Source organism: Perissodus microlepis, chromosome 2 (genome assembly GCF_051167445.1).
Source record: "Perissodus microlepis isolate ML-2025 ecotype Zambia chromosome 2, ASM5116744v1, whole genome shotgun sequence".
NCBI classification, from domain to species: domain Eukaryota; kingdom Metazoa; phylum Chordata; class Actinopteri; order Cichliformes; family Cichlidae; genus Perissodus; species Perissodus microlepis.
The window spans coordinates 24,785,997-24,803,157 of NC_140462.1; the positions used below are offsets into that span (position 1 = coordinate 24,785,997).

The following is a 17,161-nucleotide window of genomic DNA, read 5'->3' on the forward strand; positions in this document are numbered from 1 at the left end:
AAACTCCAGGCATGCCTTAAAGGTTGTAAAGCCTGATTGACTTTGTAATTTATTTCTAAATTCAGAAAAACCAAGATTATTGTACTTGGTCAGTAATCAGGCCCCATCTTATGTTAATGTACCATATGTACCATATCACCCCATCAGAGCACTTCACTATCAGACTGCAGGCTTACTTGTTGTTCATAGAGTATTTCAAAATACTCTAACCCGTGCTCTAACCTTCAATATTCAGGTCCCTCTTGTGTGGAGCCAGCATATTTGACCAGCTGGGACTGATGGGGTGACAATGAGGTGGAGGTATTTTGGCAGCATTACAGGGACCTAAATAATATCTTTCTCATCCTCATTCCTTTCTTCCTTCTTTTTAGACACTTTTCAAATTCAACTGTGGCAAAATCATGAGGCGAGACGGTCTCCTTTTTTTCGCCACTCACCAGCAATAAGATGTTCCTAATCAGGCGACAGGCACACGCACCCACTTCCTCCTCTTCCCCCTTTTCTTCATTATCCACTCCTCATTTAACCTTTAAACTCCCGTAAACTGGACATTTTGGTCATTAAGTAATAGAGGAACTTACTTTTATGACCTCTTTAGAAGACAGTGAATCACTACATGAGCTCAGACTACACACTGAAACATTTTTATACAACACATACAGGCCACGTTTCTCAGTCATTCACATTCAGAATGAAAATACATAATCTTTCACAGTAAATATAAAGAAACCTTCAGTTTTACCCTGTAGGTGTTATTTTGCTCTGCTTTCAGGCACTCGGGTCGCTCCATGCTCTTTACTATGTGATAAAAAGTAATTCTAAAGAAAGAGAGAGAACGTGTGAGAGGGAAATGTCAAATATTCTGGATATGGGAGGAATAACTGAGACGGAGGAGTCTATTTCTGACCTCAGAGGAGATGGGAGATGAACGTTGCTGCCGAACCTTCAGTGTCATGACCCGTAATCGTCCAATCTGCCGAGCGCCGGGCGGAGTGAGCGCCGAGTGCTGAGCTGTTTGTTGTTGTTCTGGGTTGGAGGTCGAATGTGTGAATAATCCAGCGCTGCACTGAGAGCCGGCCTGATGGCTGATATCCAGGAGCTTCCAGCTTCTCTTTCAAATGCAGAGAAAAAAAAGTTTTCCATTTCTAAATATGTAGACAGTCTGCAGGATGAAGAATAAAACCCAAACCCAAAGCACAAAAATAAAATCTTACAAATGGTTGGAACGAGTTTGCAGTGCATTAGTATTCATATTTTAAACATTGCATCACTCTGAGTAAACACTTCACTCTTCTTATTTTACTCTTATATTACAACAATTTTTTGCTAGGAGGCAGTCCTAGCAAATAATTGTTGTCCTTATGTTTACACAACAGGCATCAACTCACTGCACTCGTGGTGTCACAGCTTTGTTGATCTAATATGATGTTAAACGAGCCAGTCTAAGAAAATTATCAATGACCTCTGAATGCTTTAGCATGACAAAACCTAATGCCTAATGTTTTGTGCTCACATAAAATATTTCCCCTCATGTGCTCACATGAAGGGGAACAGTAGTTGGAGACCACAGCACATCCAAAATTATTGCAAACGTGTACAAAAAACTTGCAGTCTCATTGCATATGAAATGGTGCAGCATGAAGACAGTGATAAAACAGCAATAAGACAGGAGACAGCTATCAGTCTGTGATTGGCTGGGGACAAGTTGGTAAATATAATGCAATCTGTTAACAATCCAGTGGTGATTAACACTGACAAATCACAGAAAATAGTAGATCTGTTGTCATCTTCATACAAAAAATTCAAAATAACTACTTCCGTTCAGAGTCCAGGCAGAAACTCATAGATTTAAAACATCATTTCAGAAATTCCTCCAGGAACAACAACGTAGTTGCATCAAGACAGAGATTTAAATGCAAAATGACGAGAAGTTCGGCAACAAAGGTTTAATCATAAAAATGTTTCTTAGTTGAAAGTTGTGTGGAATGTATGTATAGTTTTTCACATTATATGTTTTCGATGGTAATTTCTCACTTCGTGGTACAGAAGCTTTGAGGTATAACACACTGAAAAAAGAATTCTGACTCCAGTGAATTTCCAAAAGCACAAGAGAAGTGTTTCTGGGGAGACAATAACACTTAAAAGAAGTGGAGAATCTATCGGTTTTGTGAGAAAAGAAAAGATGAGAGGTAAGTGTGTTAGCCTAACTATTAGCCTAAAAATCCGTCATCAGTATTATATGAATCATGATAAAACACACCTACCATGTTTTGGGTTCCTGCAACTGGTCCGTCGGGTTATTGTCTCCCCAGAAACACTTCCGTTGTACTTTTGGAAATCAGTTTTTTCCTATTTCTATTTTGTTTTTTCCTATTTCCATTGTGTTTTGTGTGCTTTTGCACAGACAATACACTAACTAAGAATAGAATATTATATATACATATACATATACATATACATATATATATATATATATATATATATAAAACACCCATCTCGCCCCTGCGGGCGGTTTATCCTTCAAGCTCGGGTCCTCTACCAGAGGCCTGGGAGCTTGAGGGTCCTGCGCAGTATCTTAGCTGTTCCTAGGACTGCGCTCTTCTGGACAGAGATCTCCGATGTTGTTCCCGGGATCTGCTGGAGCCACTCGCCTAGCTTGGGAGTCACCGCACCTAGTGCTCCGATTACCACGGGGACCACCGTCACCTTCACCCTCCACATCCTCTCGAGCTCTTCTCTGAGCCTTTGGTATTTCTCCAGCTTCTCGTGTTCCTTCTTCCTGATATTGCTGTCATTCGGAACCGCTACATCGATCACTACGGCTGTCTTCTTCTGTTTGTCTACCACCACTATGTCCGGTTGGTTAGCCACCACCATTTTGTCCGTCTGTATCTGGAAGTCCCACAGGATCTTAGCTCGGTCATTCTCCACCACCCTTGGGGGCATCTCCCATTTTGACCTCGGGACTTCCAGGTTATACTCAGCACAGATGTTCCTGTACACCACTTGGTTATGGCGTTCCATGTATGCCTTGCCTGCTAGCATCTTGCACCCTGCTGTTATGTGCTGGATTGTCTCTGGAGCATCTTTACACATCATATATATATATATATATATATCTATATATATATATATATATCTATATATATATATATATATACACATAAAAGTCACTTATTAATAAATAGCTAAAAAGAAACATGTGTAGCTGTAGCAGTAAACAGTGTGTTAAGTGGATGCGTTGTACAGGGAGATGGCCACAGGCAGGAATGATTTCCTGTGTCGTTCAGTGGTGCTTTTCGGTGATCTCAGTCTCTCACTGGACGTGCTCCTGTGACTGACCAGCATGTCATAGAGTGGGTGGGAGGTGTTATCCAACATTGTCTTTATCTTGGACAACATCCGCCTCTCCGACACCACCTTGAGGGAGTTGTTTGGTGTCTTTGGTGGGATTGTGCACTAAAAAACAATCTTTTGTATGTAAACATATTCATAGAAAAAAGAAAAGAAACAATGTAAGTTCAAATCGATGTTTTGGCGGGAAAGTGTTGATTCGGAGTGACAATGAACGTGGCGGGAAAAGTTCTAGAGCGATGTACTTTTTATCTTTCCTGCTCTGTAAACCTGAAGACGTTAGCAAAACATAAAAAAATTAAGGCAACCGGTTGCCTTAATTTTTTTATGTTGATGAACTTTAAGTACCAAGTTTTACTAAACTGGAAACTTTAACCCTTTAAGACTGGTCGGAGCAGGCACGCTCCGTTTTGCGTAACTATTTTTTAAATCCCTGTAGAACTGCAACCACATAAGCTAGCCCAATAATTTTTTTTTTCATATGAAACCTGAGGAGTTGTACTTACATTTTATGCCATCAGCTTGTCCTAAGTCATGGTTTCCTTCAATCTATGGCCTTGCAAAAATTTTGTAAAAAGCATTTGCAGCGACAAAAACATAATATTCCAGAAACACACTTTGCCAATCCGATCAGCTGTTCATAACACTTCTTACGTTGGAATAGATGTCAGCGCAAAGTATTGCATGTCCGCCATTACCTGCCCGAAACCGGAAGTTATGTCATTTTCCCGTGTAGTTTTTTACCTTCAGGGCCTTATAAGCCTACGCCGGTGTTTTTAAAAGTTATGTTTGACTTCATGCTTTTCTGAATAGTATCTGGCTTAGAACTAAAATTGCACTGCTGGAAATAGTTTATTTTGAAGCACATGCTGGGGTTTTTTGAAAATTTGCATTATAATATTTATTTTCGGTTTTCCTGCAGTACATCAAAATTGGTGTATCTCAAAAATAAAACTATGAAGACACTCAAAATAAATTTCCTGTGGTGGGAAACTATTTTGTGCAACTTTTTTGTATTTACAGTTTTGAGGGATAAACCTCTTAAAATTCTCTAACTACAAATATATGTAAAAAAAAAAACTACAATGATTTTTTGTACTTTATTGCACTTTTTTGCAATGTATGTAGCTACTATGGACTAAATGCATACATATTATTAAAATTTTGGATATAACGGTTGTATTGATGTATAGAAACTTGAAATGCTCCCAAAAATGGCACTACAGCATGCAAAAATATAAAGATAAGGTCTGGCGGACTTGGCTCTATGGTAGGTCTTAAAGGGTTAAACATCAACTTTATTCTTCACTTTCGTAATCATTCTTAGTTAAACAAAAATCAAACATCAGGACTTTGGAAAACTCAAAAACATGAAATGTAAAACTTGATAAAACTAAAGTAGCCGATAGTCTCAATAACACTGAGTTCTGCTAAATCAAAGCATTAAATTTTTTCTTTAGTTCAGCAGTATTTTCTTGGCATCTTCCAGTAACACACTGTGCTATTACTGTTCAAGACATGTTGAAATAAAGAATTTCTAAAAGATATTAAATGTTAAAGGCGATATGAAAGAATCATTATAGGTGTCGGAAACACAAACAGAGATGTTTAAAAGGGTATTTCAGTCACTTGAGGGTTAAATCACCAGGTCTCCCTTGAAAAATAGGTTTTTCTAATCTCATTGGGATCTTTCTGGTTAAATAAAGGTTAAATAAATCAAATAAAAATTGTTTTTACTTAAGTTGCAAATTAATTAAAGTTTAAATAACTCTGACAGGAATAAAATGTCAAAGGAGTTCAAATTTTTGGATTAAGGAGAACTTTATTAAGAATATTAAGTTTACTGTTTATCTACTTTGAGTATTTGGGTTTAGAGTTTAACCTGCCTGAGCGCAAAGATAACGCCTTAATAATAAGCTGCTCCCAGAGACCGGCTCAGACATTGCCGCTTAAAACAGCCAAGTTCGCTCACCTTAAAGTCCCAGCTCACAAACGGCATCATCAGATGTTTCCTTTCTTTGACCCAAAGCGGCTGCTGGAGTCAGAGCGTTGTTTCCTTCAGTGTAATCTGCCTTCGGGAGGCCCGAACACGCAGCTCTGTGGCTTCGCTGACAGCCAAACACACCGACACATTATCTGCTTTCTGATAACACAATGAGAAAAATATTCAGTGGAGCACATCAACCTCTCGCCTCAGCATTTTCTTTTCTTGTTTGACGCGTCGCTCCTCATTCCTCCACCGCCACCCTCCTCTCTTGCGCTCTGTGAAAGGATCTGGAAATCTCTGAAATATTTAACACACATTACAGTGAAAAAAGAGAAAAGGGTGCATTTATTTCAACGTGCGTCTCAGGCCAAAGCTAATGAAAAGATTCCCTGACTTTGGCATTTGAGCCTGCGTGTAAAAAAGTCAAAGAAAAATGGGACCTTTCAGCGCTGCTATTTGTTCGCTGTATCAAAGAGCTGCACACTCTTTCCCCTTTTCTTTCTGATCTCATTTAGCCTCATCTGAAATGAGTTTGGTACTTACACATGTAACTATCTAAATTCAATTTTCTGTGGATATTTCTAATGTACTGCATGCATTAAAAAATGTATTTGCACATATGCAAGCAGTGCTGAATTGAAAAGCGAAACTCCTCCAGTCGGGCTTATTACCCTCATGCATGGACTCAGGCAGGGAGCAATTAATCATATTTTTGCTTTGGGTTAGAATACTGATTTCCATCTCTGCACAAAGGAAATGTAATATTTTCAGAGCTGGAAATTCATCCAGCAGTAGGTACAGTTTGGCTCAGAGGCTTTCTGCTCCCCGCTGAGCCGAGTGCCATAAAATAATGTGAGAGGAGCTGGAAGACAGATCGGCTGCTGCTCAGCTGGACGCTGGAAATGAACCGGCTGTCTCTCCGCCTGCCCATCTCTCCATCTGGGTGTTATTTTTTTATTTAATACAGTGTGTTACTGCGGGGCGGCAACTGCATTATACCGCCACGTGAAAAGCCCGACTAGAAAGATGTGGGGAAGGAATCAGGTTGAGGTTCATCCACGAACCGTTCGTGTCTGCATCAGGAGGAGGCACAGCTGCATTTTATTCACAGCGATTTGAATCGTTTTGTGATCGAATGTGTCTGAATGTGCAGGTTACACACGTCCATCCAACTGCATCCACAGACTGCTGGAGTGCATCACACAGATACCTGCTAATTAGTGCTAAGTGACTAATAAAATACCATTTTTACTCAGAAAACTGGAGCACAAACACAGTGGAGAGGTCCAGTTCAGTGACTTTAATTAGCTCCAGTTAGTGACTCCAGTGGGTGTTGAATTCATTAATCCACCTTAAGAAAACGTCTTTCCTCCGCAGTGCACCGTAGTAGTCACAGCTCACAGACTTTGTGAGTCGTGACTGGGTTTCCCTGGAAGCTCGTGTGGTTGTTATTTTACATCCCAGGTACAAGGTGTGCTTTTACGTGACATTTATGACCTCAGCCACACATCTACACCGTGTATGTGTGCTCTTACAGTGTTTTTAATCATAAGAAATGTTGGTAGTTTTAAAAGGACCTTAGAAGCAGCAACACACACAGAGTCGGACATTACGCTGTTTGTTGTCTTCACTTTTCTGAATAATGTCAGGTATACTGTAAAGTGCAGTAAACGGAACCCTGTTTAGCTATGGGTCTATGATCTGTCAAACATGAGCCAGAAAGAAGATTTCTGTGATGAGGTAGAAGTTCCAGTCAGTTTTTGCAAATTGCAACAAACACGGCATCACAGTTCAATAAAGATATTTTAAGTTACCAAAAGCTACTGGATTAGTTACAGATGCTTGCAAAACAAACCATTTCTTCACTTTATATGAAACCCTGCCATAAATCTTTTACACATAAAACACACAAACGTCAGGAATCTCTTTCTGGCACCGGTCAGCTAGCGAAGCTTATGCGTCAGTGACGCTAATGTTAGCCTGTGATGCTCGACTGTGATCACGTCCATAGAAAAGTTTTTATCAAAAGTTTCATAATTTACAAGCGACTCTTTGTCTGTTTGCAAAGAACAGACACAGTTTGACATCATCAAATTAAAAATTAATTTTAAAAAAAGAGAGATGATTTTTCATGGGTTTTTTTCAGGCTAGAAGTTTTTAAATTTCAGGGAACAGTTAAAACTAAAACATTTTGGGCTTTATCCTGATTTTGTGTCACATATTGCTGCATATGTTTGTTAAACGTGATCACTACACTGTGCTGCATTCTCCTTTTCTTTCAATCAGCTGTTGTTTCCATTTGTACGTTGTTTATTAATTTATTTATTTGGTTTGATCATCATTTATTCCATTTAATTTTTCATAAAATTTTCCTTATAACTTTACTGCTTTTGCTTTTCATTGTGCTCATGATGGTTATGTGAGTTTTGTGTGTTTATTATGTGTTTTCTGAGATTTTTGGTTAGCACTTTGAGTCGACTCTTGTTGTTTTAAATCTATGACAGGAACAGAGGTGTCTGTGGAAAATCATTCTTTCTGACTCTTAACGTTATACCATAATCTAAAATACGATAAGATAAATTTGTCCAATAATTCAGAGGAATCGCCCCCTGGTGGCCATTAGAAAGAACGCAGATTTAAGCCACTACGACCTGGAAGCTGTGTGTTTGTTTCACCGGCCCGCCCAGTCTTCGTGCTCATCCTGACAAAGTTACCAAAAAAGAAAAAACAGCACAAAGTAAACAACGCTGTGTTTAATTTGACTGACAGCATTATTGTTTTTACTTTTTCCTTCAGTCGTTTCACAGATGTCACAATTATATTCCTAACAAACAAATTTTTGTGGCAGCTTTTCAGGCTCTTATTTTATTCCACAGGGATTCTGCTTTTTATTTAAAAGCACTTTCACAGGTGTGCTGCTGAGGTGTCCACATACTTTTGGGACTGTGGCGTAACGCACAGGAAAGTGAAGGATGTCGAATCCCTGAGCCGTTTCTGTCTGTCGGAAGCATCAAATCACTCGCTTTGAGTGAAAGTTTGCGAGACTCTCAGTCAAGGATGCGACAGGTAAGACAGGTGTGTTCACTCACACACACACACACACACACACACATTCACACACACAGCCTGGCTGCAGATCCTAAAGGTTGCTTGTCTGCAAACTTTTCAACTGCTGCTTTTAATTGCACTTTTAATTTTCAGTTTGAGGTTTGAAGGTAGCAGTTTGAAATGAAAGTGCAGAACAAGGTGAGACCTTCTCAAGGTTCTTCTCATTTCAAACTCCTCCCATTACGGGTTTATTAAAATTTGAGTGAATAATGGATGTTTTCTCGCCATTAGCAGGATGTCAGATAGACGTGCCCTTGGTGTTCAGCTGTGCGAGCGCTCGCAGAAAAGGACCTGCGCTGCTTCTAAACAGGAAATGAAAACATACAAAGGCAGGTCTTTATTTCCATGTTTATCACCTTGAGTCTGGATCAGAGGTGGATGAAAATGTATAAAGCCTCAGAGCAGGAAAACAAAACAGACAAAACAGAGCAAACACATACACACACACACCTGCATGTCTCAGTTTTTCCCTTTTCTCCTCAGTGAAAAGCTCGGTTGTTGTTGTTCCACTGTTGAATCACTTTTTTGACACCCAATCATTTTGCCCCTGTATCACTTCCAAAATACATATGAGAGAAAATAGCTGCTGTGTTCCTCAGCAAAACAACAAAGAAGCGGGTCCTTTTACAGATATGAGGTGTTCGAGTTCAATTTCAAGTTTATTTGTAAAGTTCAATTTTGAACAAATTTTCAAAGTGCCTTATATCTGAGTTTATGCACACACACATACACACACACAAAGTTTAAACATGTCAGGAAGAAGAAGGAGTAAATGAGACCGCGCCGAGTGGACGGTAGTTTCATCAGTTTGTTAAAAGGCATTGGGTCTTCAGAGCGGCTCCCTGAACGCTGCCTGAAATCATTTATGTTTTTCTCACACACAACACAGTTTCAGTTTCTGTAAGAGTCACAAAATGCATAGAACAGAGTTAACGAACGAAAACTAAGAGGGACGCCCGGTATTTCTTATGTCCAGCAGGGGGCGACTCCTCTGGTTGTGAGTCTGGGGGGAAAACGACCCTTCTGTTCTCTTTCCTGATTAGTTTATGATCTCAGTTGCTTGTTTAAAGTCTTCATGACTACAACAAGATATTTATTTATGTATTGAGTAAAGAAAGAGGTTAAAAAAAGGAGCTGAAGTGTTTGCTACAACTTTTATTTCTTTTCATTCTGAATTTTTCTGCTTTATTATTTTTAAACTGCAAGTAACTGTTTTTGCTCTTTTCTCATGTTACGAGTCATATTTTACATTTTTAAATGCTCTTTTATTATCTTAATGCCTTTTATAGCTCATAAAACAGATTAGGAATTGTTTTGTTACAGATATTACTGTGTGAGTGTCCTTCAGTCTCAGCCTATTCGCATGTCCTGCAAAAATGTCTTAACCGTAATGATGCAAAAAAGATAAAAAATTTACAGTTTGTTCTGGTTTTAAAGCATGAGCAGGAAACTAAGAAGCATTTTTAAGTGTTTTAATTTTGGCTGATCTCTCCTTCAAGATCATCTTCTCGTGCACCTCTGGACTGAGATGTTTCACCCTGAGTTGCAGAGAGCAAACTTTCAGCTTTTTGTCTCCGTCTTATGCATTCTTTTTATTAGCCACCAGGGGGCAATAACTATAGTTACCTGAAGCTGAAGTCTTGAAACAAACCTGTGTATGGGCTCAGTCGCTCATTTCAGGTCATATTGGTTAAAATATTTTGTCAGTTTTGTCAATTTTGGTCATTTTAAGTATTCAGTGAGGATTCTGCTGGATATGAGAAGTTGTTAGCCAATGAGAATAAAGTGTCACACCAAAAATGATGAGAGAGGGACATTAGCCCAAGATGATGCTGGCACTTGAATTTTCAGAGCTACCTGAAGCCTGAAGTTAGCATTATCATTCAACTACAGAAATGAAAAAATTGACCCGAACCGAGGCCCCGTGTGTCATCATAGAGGCTGCCAATTCATCCAGGAAGCGATCTGAGGAGGCTCTGGTCTGTTTTTTGAGTTTGTCATGTTAACCAGTTCTTTTTTTTTTTCCAGTTCTGCATTCCTCTCCATCCACAGACGCTGGGCTTTCCATCTGACAGTAAACTCACCACACTGCTCTTATTAGAGGCAGTCCTCTGTTTGCTGTTTTGACTCGAAGAAAGCAGGCGAGAGAATTTTATGTGAAATGATGTGTTAGATGAGGCGTGGATACGCAGAATCCAGTGTGGGGGGAAAAACGTTTTCTAACTCAAAGGAAAGTTAAAGGTGAGTGAGCGTCCAGTCAAACGTCTGCACTGAAGTGAGGAAGACGAGTCGCCTCTCACCAAACACACTTCTTCTCAGATGTACACAGCACCGCCAGCCCATTAGGAGTTTTATAAACCAGCAGTCAAAACCATGAACTGGGTGAAGCTTTCTGAGAACAGGATTGATGCGGGCAGGTTTTTCTGTTCACCTGACAGCAGCAGTTTGTCTCCGAACTGAGCGGAGCAGGCTGCAGCAGTAATGGACCGAGCTCCCAGTCTGACTGCTGCTGCCTTCACATCAACTGATCATCATGTCAGACAGTTTCTACTCCATCAGGCTTGACTGCCAATCCAGAACAAAAACAGTGGGATGTGCCAATTAAAGCTGCCATTTCCACTCCTCCTGTCTAGTCAGAGATGTGTTCTACCTCAAAGAGGAACCTGATTTATTCATTTATTCACATTCCAGGGTAACACCTGGAGTTATTGCATAAAAAAGGAAGAAAAAAAACCAGGCTAAACTTCAGATTCCTCTGTCATTCTGCACAGAGAAGCACTGCCTTTATTTATCACCCACCTTATTTCATTTGATATAGAGAAATATAGTTGAAGCGCCCTCATAAAAAATGTGTTCTAGATATTTTATTTTCTGTAAAGCTGATTTTAAGATAAAAACCCAACCAAACATGTCTTCTTCAGTTATAAAACAGTTTAAACTAAAAGATTTGATTGGACAAAATCACTTCTTAACTACCTCACAGGCCAGAAAATAAAGCCATGTCAAAAATACCAACAATTGCAGTTCCTCTAACATCCACTTGAGGCTCCAAAGGCGCATCAGTACTCAACAAAGTAATATATTACACCTTTGTTACTTTTCTTAAAAGTAATGCAGTGATTCCTCTCTTATTTTGTATTATTTTGATAGTTAGTTGTTGCTTGCTTCGCTTTTAGTTTTGCATGCCGAGTCTCATCATCTGTGATTTCGTTCAGCTGTGTCTCTCCAACTGTTTCCAGTTTCTAGATTTTCCTCCTGTGGGTTTATATAGTTCTGTTCTCCCATCAGTCCTCTGTGGCTTCCTCTTGCCTCAGTGTGTTTTTTCCACTTTTTTGGTTCTGTAGTTTTCCATTTTCCCATTTTGGATTTTTTTAATAATTCAATAAACTTTCAGGTCTTCTGAGTTTGCTTCCACATCTATGCATATCTGTCCTCCTGTGTTATGATGCACCTGTACACTCAATGGATGCAGCTTTTCACAGAGCTAGCCAGCATGAGCTGATAGTTACTGTAGTTACTGTAGTTTGTGTTTAATCTGCTTCATTCTTATACAGGTTCCACTATTTAAGCTCCTCTGGTCTCCTAAAGTTACATATCTGCAAGCCACTTTACAACCCAACTCCACTCCATCTCCTCTTTTTAGGGTTCTTTATGACCCAATGTCGTATTTGTCTCTCTCTCCACCTTCACCTCTTTTTCTTTTAACCCTTGCTCTTGACAAAGGCGGCGGCACTTTTCTACTCTCCTCCTCCTCCTCTCCCTTAGCTTCCCTGCTTAGCCTCTTGTGTCCTTGTCTAGTCTCGTGTTTTTTTTATTACTTCTCCCTGGAACACTCTCACAGTCTGTTTCTAAAACCTAAAAGAGGAATTATGGATTTGATCAACTGGTCCCTGAATGCAATTGACACCCTTTTCTCAACGAGAAGTCTGGGCTCGGGTGAGCCTGAGTGCTGAAGATATCTACCTATTCGGAACCATGATAACAGGGTTCTTGCTGATCAGAGCTGGCTTGGCCCTGACTTATCGAAGAATTAAGAAAGCGGAACCGGCTGTTCAAACCCCCACAAGGCTGCCCGCTGGGATTGAAACGATGGAACGAGGCGTGAGTTTCTCAAAATGGGCTCATTGAGTGCAGCACGGATAAGATCTTGGAGAAGCTTACGGCTGCCGTGAATGCTCAGAATAACACCTCTGAGTGCAAATTGGATCACATCTTGGAGAAGCTCACTGCGGTCGTGAGTTCTCAGAATCGGCTCTTTGAGCACAAGAATGACAACATCACGGAGCGTAAGTTTGATAACATCATGGAGAAGCTCACGGCTCTCCAACGGGAGATTGAGAGACCAGTGTTGGACTGTTAGAACAGCTTTGAAATTCATATGAGCTGTTCGCACTAAAGTAAAAACCACCATCACTTCATGTGGATACCCCTTCGGCGCCAGCTGCGGTCTCAAGGCTGGAGCTGAACTGTGTGTTGACTGTTCTTCCCATTCTAGGCAAGGCCACCTGGGTTGGCTGGAAGACTGTTTACTTAGCCTGGCAGGGCGAAGGACACTGTCTCAGCTGAACTCTGAACACACACGCACACAGACATATACACATGCAGATGTACACTCGTCCCCTCTCCCCCTCCAAACGCCTTCGACGCTTATTCCCCTCCGATGCTGATGGTGGATCAAGGAGATCAGCGCTTATGCTGCAGGCCCGGATGCACTGTCTACACTGGCTGTCTCTCACCCTTTACCCATCCCTGTTGCTTGTCATGTGTTTCTTTGGTGTATTAAGAGTTTTTTTTCATGTGCTCTTATGTGCAGAGGTGTTTTTTTCTGTTCTCAAACTGATCTCCCTGTTGGAGCTCAGTCTGGGGGGAGTTATTTTTTTCTCCTTATCTTTCCTCATGTTGTGCATTTTCCATTGTTATACCTCTCCAACCTGTCTTCCCCATGTGATGTTTGTGTCATGTATGTATGGTCAGAAGGGTAACATGGCGCTGGCAAAGGTCTGCAGCCTTAACCCAATTTCCTTCGGGGTCAACCTTCAGGATCAATAAAGTTTTATTGAATTGAATTGAATTAATGGCTTCTTTGATTCAGTATAAAAGGTGCTGGGAGGTATGCAGCTACATATAAGTGACTGCAGATGGAATTATCAATCTTTTTTTGACTATAGAAGTCCTGACTGAAACAAATCCCTGCTTTCTTGTGCATTTCAAAGCATCCAGGCCCCTCGGGTCATCTAAGGATCAGAACTAAGCAGCTTTTATTTCCTGCCAGCTCATTTAAACCAGAGCTCAAAGTTTTCATGTTTACTGTGGCCTTCCAGTAATTGAGATGAACTTCTTTGTAAAAAAAAAAAAAGAAAAAAAGTCAAACTTAAATATAAATTCTTATACTTTGAGGATGCAAATTAAAATTTGTATTTTTAGTTTTTTGTTCTTTTTTTTAGCTCTTTGGGCAAAATTTTTAATAATTGAAGCAAATATTAAACCTTTCCTTATTTCCTGTCACATATCTGCAGTCCCTGAGGTCAGTGTATGCACAGCTCAGGCTGCTCTAAACATCCACACACTCTGCATGAAACCATAGAAAGAGGATATTATTTTACAGGATTCACACACAGCCAATCACAAGAAAGTTGGCTTAAAGGGGAGGGGTTAAACAGCTTGTTTCAGTCTCTCAGAATGAACTGAAAGGTGGCATCAGGGTCCAGTATCAGAAAAAGAAAGATTATTTTAAACTGTGAATCATGCAAAGCTTCTCTGGAAGAGTTGAGACATAAAAACTAAGAGGAGCTAAGACAAACTTTACTACAAACACAAAGTTTCAAATAAGCAGCGATATTGCAAACCAATATCCCTGACTCAATTGCAGAGCCAGCCTCAGGTGGACATTTAAGGAAGTGCAGCTGTGTTTAAATCTGATGTGAGGAGCTGCAATAGCTCACCTGGTAACAGGTAAACAACGGGCCAAAAACCGCAGTAGTGTGGCTTCAAGTCTGCTCCTTGTCCTCTCTCTGTGCTAAATTTAAAAAACATAGCCGTAAACCTGGCGGCTTACGGCACCGACAGTGACAGACACCTCGTGGGTATTTTCACTTTCACAAACTGACAGTTTGAGTTTTCGAACAACGACTGAGGCTAAAATGAAAAATTCCCATAAGGATAGTGGGATTATCGCTCTCACACTTAAAGGTTGCCATCTTTAGCTTCACAGCTGTGGAGCTGTCACCGTCTGAATTCGAGGAACGTAAGAAGTTAACGAAGCATTCTTGTGACGTCGCCTGCTACCAACAACAGAAAAATTCGCCTCATTGCCCCCCAGCTGAAACTTTCATCAGTGCTAATGTTCATTAACGCTGGAAACACTGTGCACCTACTCCGCAGCGGCGTTTCTTAACAGTAAATATATTTATGAGGCCTGACCTGTACAGTCACACCACGATCGCTCATTATCCCAAAAAACTCGCTCAGCTTTTCTGCTCTCGCTGTCGTGTCCCTGACATGAGGACACTTTCACTCTATAATAAAGCTCTTCATGGCTCATAATTGCCTCTCATTACCTCCCCATTTATCTGCCTCCCGTCTCCTTAACGGGATAAGAATCAATCAATGGGCGCTCGTCTCTGCAGCGCTGCTGCTGCTGCTGCAGTTGGAGAGAAAATGGCGAGCGGTGGCAGCAGCAACGGCATTGCGGCGGCAGCGGTGGTGGTGTGGGCTGAGGAGTGGATTAGGGCCACCGCCCGGAGCTGCTGTGATGACACCATACAATCCTAATGGGCTTCTTCACGCCGCGCTCACCTAATCACCCATATCAAACCCTCTCACAGAAGAGCTGCAGCTTCTTATTTATTTGATTTCACTCACATTAAATTATATAGGATTTCGAAAAGGGATTAAATTTTTACACTTGTAAGAAGCCTGAGCCACTTAATTAAGGCTGAAAATAATACCACAATTATTTTTGCAGAGGTTGAGAATGGGATTTTTATGGCCTCGGAGTATTTAGTTAATTATGATGTTGCACTCTGACTGCTAATTTCTGCTCAGAAACTTTCCAGCGTTTTTGTTATGTGACTGAGGAGCTTTATTTTTTATTAAATCTGCTGTGACTGCGAGGCCATTGTTATGCAGACTGTTGTTTATCAGTGCTGTTGCTATCAGTAACACAGCTCATCATTCACTGCCATATTGTTCCAACAAACAATGGATCTGTGTTTGTGGCGTGCGGTACAGAAATCTGATTTACTGATCAATGGGCTCGATGGTTTTGTCTTCCACACAATGAGGCGTGATGAGACCGTGACAAGCTGAAGGTGAAACAATGGCAGCGAGCACTTTTCTGCTTTACCTGTGTGTGTGTGTGTGTGTGAGAGAGAGAGAGAGAGAGAGAGAGAGAGAGAGTGTGAAGGTTTTCTTTCTTTCTTTTTGCACCATCTGCAAAAATAAAACTTATTGTTCTCAAACTGCAGCTTCAAACACAACAGACCATCAATAAAATAGTTTCTAAGCTGCAGGCTTCTGTGGAGAAGTTTCAAGGCTCACACCTGGGACTGAGTGAATTGTACTGGAGCATTAGTGGATTCTAAAAGACTAAAAGTAAATAAACTCCAGTCTGATTGGGCGGTGGACAGCTAATGCAGAGAAATCAACAGAAATAATCGACGTAATGTTAAAAACTTTGTCAAAAAAATATAGTTGGGAATAAAAGTGATACTGTACATTATTGTAAATAGAAATGAGAGTTGTTAGTGGTGTTGCTGTGGTACTCGAGACAGAGATTAGTTAAAGTGGATCAGAGTATTTTTAATTCCTGGACTTTGCTAGAGTAGCTTTGCATGAATTGCACATCACAATAATCCTTCTTTAGCTTGTTCTCAGCTTTGGTGCACTCCCCCATTTCATCTGCATAAAGCAAGCTGTCTTTCTTTTTTTTTCTGATTGGCTCTCCCTCTCAAACAGAAGCAGGTGGGCAGAGCTTCTGTGCCTAACATGACCATATTGGACCTCTCTCTGTGACATCATACAGATCCAAGAGTGGAAAAACTGTGGTAAACTGGGTGTTTTGATGAGTCTGCATTCTGAGCTTTTGGCTCACAGGAATCATTAAACATACGCTGGCCTCCGTATTAGCAACTTGTGTCATATTTAACATGAACATCATCAAATATACAGCAGGGAATAAAAAAACTAAACTAGATTCACTTTTAGCAAAAATAACTACAGTGTTTCCCATAGAATCAGACTCATTTACGTCTATTATAGACGTAAAAAGTGATCATGGACTCTTATCCTTCGGGCAGGATAAGAGCTGGAAAAATGTTTATTTGAGACAATAAATGTGCTCAATCTAAAGACTTAGCACTAATGATTCTGTGTGGATCTGAGTGTCCAGAGGCTCACATGGAGTAACATACACACACTGAGAAATAAAAAAGTTACAAATAGTTCAGTACTGCAGTATTGAACGAGAGAAGCCTGGCTGGCTATGACTGTTAGAGATCAGCCTGGGCTCTCAGAGGGTAATTAACATCTTGTATGACAGGATGTATTCTCGGTCAATATTTTAATGTAAAGGAGATTCTCTCTGCAAAATGTCAAAGCAAGTAGACAGGACACAGTCATGTACCAAGCTGTGGCGAAACTCATGACAAGTTAATGTACATGAGAGCGCTAAAGACACAGCTCAGTCTCACAGCAGTGAAACAGTCACGAAAA

The 17,161-nt window shown here is 40.4% G+C and overlaps 1 long non-coding RNA gene across 1 annotated transcript; it reads right to left on the reverse strand.

The window, feature by feature from the left end:
- Positions 1-582: 582 nt before the first annotated feature.
- Positions 583-5,599, reverse strand: LOC146392775 (uncharacterized). The gene is made up of 3 exons (XR_014801270.1): positions 5,327-5,599; positions 908-1,111; positions 583-818 (listed from the first exon to the last, which is right to left on the reverse strand). It is a non-coding gene; the product is annotated as an uncharacterized LOC146392775 (long non-coding RNA).
- Positions 5,600-17,161: the final 11,562 nt, after the last annotated feature.